Source organism: Chinchilla lanigera, unplaced genomic scaffold (assembly GCF_000276665.1).
Source record: "Chinchilla lanigera isolate Chin_1 unplaced genomic scaffold, ChiLan1.0 scaffold00012, whole genome shotgun sequence".
Lineage (NCBI taxonomy): Eukaryota > Metazoa > Chordata > Mammalia > Rodentia > Chinchillidae > Chinchilla > Chinchilla lanigera.
Window position 1 is genome coordinate 24941988 of NW_004955413.1, and position 6556 is coordinate 24948543.

The following is a 6556-nucleotide window of genomic DNA, read 5'->3' on the forward strand; positions in this document are numbered from 1 at the left end:
CTCCCCCGGGCCGGCCCTGGCCCAGCCCCGCACCCGTTCCGTGCCGGGCGCCTGGGTGCAGGCGCCGCCGGGGGTGCAGCGAGAACGCGCGGCAGTGGACTCCTGGGCGACCCCACCCTCCCCTCCTGTCCTCCGGGCCCCTTCCTCCCGGCGAAGGGGGTGCCAACAGCCACCTTGTGGGGGCCCTTTCCCTCCGCGTGGGGCTCTGTGCTGCGCGCGCTGAAATAAATCCTTGCCTGGACAGGCTCACGATGCAAACGAGACTGAGGCCCGCCGAGGTCAAGTAGCTGCCCAAGGTCACACATCTGGTATGCGTGGGAGCAGCGCTGGTCAGACCCCGGCTCCCAGTCAGAGCAGCGGGGGGGGGGGCGCCTTGGGGAGGGGGTGTTTGACGTTAACTCGGTTTATACTCGGGCCACCTGCCTGCCGCCTGCCACCTCTAACCTCTCAAAGGAGCGAGAGTTCGCTCCCCTCCACCTTCATGCAGAAAACCTTTCCGCGGTTCCAGGCAGTAGCAGAAACCCCTCCTCTGAATCCTTGGGGCACACAAACATCAGAGGTCTGGGAGAAGACCCTGCCCGCTCCTTGTCCTCTGAGTGAGGACGACAGGTAGGAAGAACCCTGGTGGCTAGGAGGGCCAGGGAGGGAAGGGACCAGCAGGGAGAGAGGTGGGCAGGAAGAGAGTGTGTGTGTGAAGTCAAAACTGTCCTTATGCATTTTGTTGAAAATTAACTTAATTAAACGCTTTAGAAAGAATCCTACTGCATAGTGCTGCTCCAGTTCTACTTTCCCACTGGGCTGTCCTTGGTCAGTGTGGATTCCCAGGGCTGGAAGGGCCATAGGTGTCCTGCTGTGGCCTGCACCTGTGGGAGTTGCTAACTGAGACCCTTTTTTCTGCATTTACATTCTTTTTTGGAGGGGGCATGGTACCAGGAATCGAACTCAGTACCTTGTGCTTGCCAGGCAGGCACTGTGCTGCTGAGCTATATCCTCGGCCTGCACCTGCATTCTTGACTTGAAGGGGGAGCTCCAGCTGGAGTCTGTGGCCCACCGCAGCCACCATGGTGGTCTTTGCAGAATGCTGGGCCGTTGGTTGTGGGGACACCAGACATTTCTGAGGAGGCAACAGCCCCGGGGAGACCCTGTCTAGTCACAGGGGCACCGTCCAGTGGTCCCCAAGAATGTGCTCCAAGCCCATGGCCACGCTATCTGCCATCTCTGGGAGTCAGGGATTGTCGTCCAGCTCTGAGCCGTGACATAGGAGCATAGCAAGCCTGAGCCTTGTGCTTGTTGCGTTAGGACTCACTGAGGTAGTGACCCGAAAACCCAACCCGGCAGCACAGCGTGGAGGAAGTGTTTTAGGGACAAAGACACGAGCCCTGATGTCCTGGATGAAGCACTGGGGCTCCTGGTACAGCTCATGTGTCCTGTGAAGACAGAAACGCACCAGCAGCATCCCCAGGAGAAACTGCCCACCTGCCTGTCACCTGGTGAGGCCTTGAGAGGGAGTTCTGCCAGGGACAGAAGAGCCACTATCACTTGGGCATCGGATGGTGTTGGCTTTACGTGGGCTGCCCAGTGAGAGTCTGGGACAGATGGATAAAGGAGTCCAGGGACTGGAGTCGGATCTTAGGCCAGCTGGTCTGTTTATCCCCAGGTCTGACTTTAAAATCTTGACATGAGCATGTCAGTCCCGTCGATGAGTGACATGTGGCTCCATCCCTTCTTCAGTTGTCTTTTGTGTACGGTGAACAGCTTTGGAAGACAGAGGCAGTGATTCCCTCTGGGCCAGAGAGCAGGTCTGTTCTCTGATCCTCGGCTCAGGGCGCAGGCGGGGCAGCTCAGCTTGCAGCCGTGAAAGGCAGGGAAGGCTGAGCTGCAGTTCCTCAGAAGGTGGCCTGAGCTGCCCCAGGGGCGTGGGGACTCCTGAAGTTCACACTGTCTGTGTCCTTGGTCTCTGACCCAGGCCTTCTGAGCCTCCTGCCAACACCCATGAAGCCATGCAAGGCTCTCTTGTGAATCTGCAAGTAGGGCAGATCGTGGGCGCTTTACTGGTCCTGAAACCATCTCCGTGCCTCAGTTTCCTGATCTGTAGAGCGAGGAATAAGAGGGGGACGTGGAAAGCCACAGTAAACTTCGGCTCTTATGTCAGCTTCTCTGGGCCTGATCTGAATGCCGCTCCTTCTTCTAGGCTCAGCTCCCATCCCGCGCTGCCTGCAGCGACCCCAAATGGTGCGAAGGAGCTGGAGACTCCAGCATATGTCCCCTGTCTGCCTCCGTTCACGGGGTCCCCTCCTGCAACACCATTTCGCCCTCTCCCTGATTCTGCTCTAAGTCCAGCACTCAGCCTGAAGCTCCAGGCAGGATCTTGGAGAAAGCTTTGGCGACTCGCTCCCCCAGGCAGTGCTTCTGGGGCGCAGAGGTCACTGCGCCCTTCTCTCCTGGGCTCCGGGGTGGGCCCCGTTTAATCCTAACTTAGAATTCATCAGGGACCATAGAAGTCTTCTTGGGGGACTTTCCACAAACGTCCCCACATTTTCCGTCTGGAGTCTCACTTCTGGGTTGTTTTGTTTCTTCATTTTCATTCCATTTTCAGGGTGAGGGAATTTTGGTGTAAATAACAAATACAGCCATTCATTTAAAGACGTTTGTAGACCATCTTTGTGGCAGGCACTGGGGTGGGGATGAGATAAGCTCACAGAGTTTGTATTCTAATGGGGAGGCAGGCGGTAAGCAAATGAATAATTAAATAAACAAGTCAATTTACAGCTGTGGTGAGAACCACAAGGCACAATTTTAAAGTAATATGAAAGAAAGTTATAAGACACTATAAATAGGGGTGTGGTGGGGAGATTTACAGGGTCTTCAGAAAGGGCCTGCATTCCAGCTGAGATCTGAATGACCTGAGAAACCAGCCATGCAGAAATTGGGGAGATGAACTGTTCTAAGCAGAAAGAATAGATAGTGCAAAGGCCCTGAGGCAACACGATGAGCTCAGTGTGTTCCAGAAGCAGAAGGAAGACCAAGTTTGATCACAGCCTGGGCAACTTGGTGACTTAATGAGACCCTGGCCCCACCAGGCTTCATGCAGAGCTTCATGCAGACTTAGCTAAGACATGGTCAACTGGAGGGAGCTCCTGGGCCAAGTCAGTTGGGGCCAGGGAGCCATCCGGAAGAGCATGGCTTTAGCGCAGAAGTTGGGGTGTCCCATGAAGCCACCCACAGTGCCCTGCATCAAGATCCTCTTCTCCATCGGGGGTCAAGGATCGGCAGCCCCAAGGCCTCTCAGCAGGTGTGCGAGCGAGGGGAGTGGGATGAGCTACAGCCCTGGTCGCTGCCACTGGCCGCAGGGTGGGGGAGGAATCTGCTGTCCGCCTCCTCCCCTACCATCGCCCTCTAACTTGCCCTTAGTCATTGTCCCTGCTGATAACCGGGGAAGAATACTCATTCATTCCCCAGAGTCTAGTAAAGACCTTGGTGCAGCAATGAACATCTACTGAGCTGAGATTAAATTCTTTTTCGTACCAGGAATCGAACTCAGGGCCTTGAGCTTGCCAGGCAGGCGCTGTGCTGCTGAGCTATATTCCTGGCCCTTAGTTTCTAAAAAGGGGTGGAGAGGAAGCGGAACTGGGCAAGGAAATGCAACCAAGTCGTTTCTGAAAGATGGGAGGCTGGCTGCTCATGAGGCACACGGCAGTCTCTGCTCCAAGCTGGTGGCTGGGCCAGGGGAGAACGGGGGTGCAGGGTGACCAACGCATGCCAGCTGGTCTGGGATTTTCCCAGTTTTGGGCAGAGTCCTGCATCCCAGGAGACCTCTCAGTCCTTGGCAAACCACAACTGTGGGTCACCCTCGTGATCCCCCAAAGCCTGTCCTTCTGCCACATCCCTTGGTGCTGGTGTGGAACAGATGCTGGCCGCACATGCCTTTGTGTCTGCCCCTTGGCCCCTCGAGCTGTGCCCACTGCAGCACCTCCCACCTCCTCTCCCCTGCAGCCTGGGGGCTGGAGGGGGGCAGGGGCCGGCAGTGACTCTTCTCTGCCTGCAGGCCTGGCCTCTTTGGATGCTCAAACGCCCAGCGAAGAAAGGGTCACTGTGAGCAAATGGACTTCTTATCTCCAGAAGGTGGGGAAGTGGCAGCTGGGGACGGAAAGCCACCTGTGTCCACCCTGGGCATCTCCATCCCACAGGGTGTGGCTCAGACTCCGCTAGGTCTCGTGTGCGGCCTGCAGTGTCCTCATCCGTGAGATGGAGGCACGGGCGCCTGCCCAGAGGGCTGCGCTGGGATTTGAATACGGCCAGGTGAGAGGCTGTGTATTGACTCCCCAGGGATGCCAGCCTGGGGCCACTCCCCCTGCTGCTTGTATTCCTGGGGCACAGCCCAGTGCCTGGCACTTAGTGGGTGCCCAATACATCCTTCCCTCTTCCTAGTTTATTCCACTAAATTAGGTGCTCAGTAAACATTAATTTCCTTCTTTTCTTCCTTCCTTTCATTCTCCAGGTGGCTCCATGCCTGACTCCATAAGGCTACCCCTTCTTGGTTTCCCTCCTGGCCGCTTTGTGAACAGGGCTAGGGAAAAATTTAGACTAAGGCACATACATGCATTCAGTCAACACACTCCAGTCTGGCCCTCCCAAGAGGGAGCGGAGCTCAGGAAGACCCAGAAGTGTTTGCAAGTTCGTAGTGGATGCTGGGACGAGGACAGAAGCCAGGGAAGAGAGTTCTCCTCCCCAGGGAAGCCCAGAGATTTCCACTCAGAGTCTCCGCCTCCCTGCAAGCAGCAGCAGGAGCCAGCCCAGCTCGAGGGCTTGGGCAGGAAGCGAGGGCATCTGTTCCCGAGCGCGCTCGGGAGGGGCTGAGAAGCAGGAGGGAACTCGTGTCTTCCTTCCAGGCTTTGGCTGGAGATGGTGCACTTGGGTTCAGGCCCAAGGGATTCAGGCCAGGAGGAGCCAGAAGTCAGGCTGGGGGTCTGGGGGCCCTTGCTGACTCCTGGGCATCTGATGGCCCCGGAGCTGGCCTCTCTCTCCTCTGGATTCTTTCCTGCCACTGCCAACCCTGGGCACATTACAATTGCCTCCGTTTCCCAGAGGAGAAAACTGAAGCTCAGAATGGTTCACTTTTAGCCGAGTCCCAGGGCCAGGGGCTGGCATTTAAACCCAGAAATTGTCAGACTTCACATCTCTCGTGCTCACTCTCTCCCTCAAAGAGCTGATCTGACCCTGCCTGATGAGGGAGCAGCCCAGACATGCTGAGGAGCATCCCTTCTCTCCAGACCCTCCCTCAGGGCCCTCCCGGAACCCCATCTGCCCGTGCAGCCCTCTTCCTCCCACCCAGGGCTCCCATGCCAGGTTCTCCTGCGCTGACCCGAAGCTTGCATTTCCCCAGCGAGTCTGTGGACTTCCTGAGGCCACTATCTCATTTTTCACATGGGTCACAGGCCCCCAGGGAGTGCCCAGGGTGTATCCGACACATACACCATGGAGTGCAGCAGCTGGTGGCAGTGTCTTCAGTCCCCCTGGAAAATAGCGTTCCGATGGCCCTAAGATTCTTCAGATGCCGCCCTTAGAGTTTCCTACTCTGTAAAATGGGAATGCTTCTGACAGCAAAGTAGAGGTCCTGGGGTGGCCTGGCAGCAACTCCTCAGATGCCATCTGTTCCCTGGTCTTCTGGAGTACCCAGGTGAGCTGGAGAAGTGGGGGCAGGTTGGAGACACTCTCAGGCGGGAAGAAGGGATGGTGCGTGGGTCCAAGGGGCTGGGAGGGACTGCAGGCCTGGCCCCTCAGCGACTTTGACCCCTGAGCTTTCCAACTGCACCCCAGGGTGGGCCAAGGTGGGTCTCTTTCCTCTCTGATGTGTGTCAGCCATCAGCACTAGCTGTAGCCACTGGCAAATTGTACCCACATGTGATTTACCTTCCAGACATAGAAAGTGCAAAGTGGGGAGGGAAAGGGAACCTCCCAAGATTACACAGTGAAGAGGAGGCTCGTGACAATGAGGAAAGCCCCTGCCGAGATGGCTCGGCACTTCCGCCTCACAAAACCGTGGTGGAACAAGTGTGTCCCCGTCACATCCCCAAGTTGCTGACCATGATGCTGAAACACAGAGAAGCTGGCTACTCGCTTCAGGTCACTCAGTGGCCAAGTGGAGGAGCTGGGATTCGAACCCAGACACTCCAGCTCCTGCCGCTGGGATGCTGGGACGTACTGTCCAGTAGGAAGCTGTCCGGCACAGAGAAGGTGGGATCCCGGGGGCGGCAGGGGCCTCAGATGAGAGTTAGGAGGGGCTGTTACGAGGTGGGACCAGCCCAGCGGCTGGAAGAGCAGTGCTTTACTCTCTCCCCGGAGGCTGCCTTGTCACCCTGTTCTGCTGGCTCAGCCTTCCTCACCTGTGTGTGGGGTCCGGATCCCAGAAGTGGGAGAAGAGGAAGTGCAGTGCCAGTCTGACCGGGTGGGTGGGAGGACGGATGCTCTCAGGTGGCACAGGTATGTGGCTCCTCATTAGGGGCACTTCTGCAGGGTCTGCGGAGACCCCATCACTAGGCATCCCTCCCTGCATTCT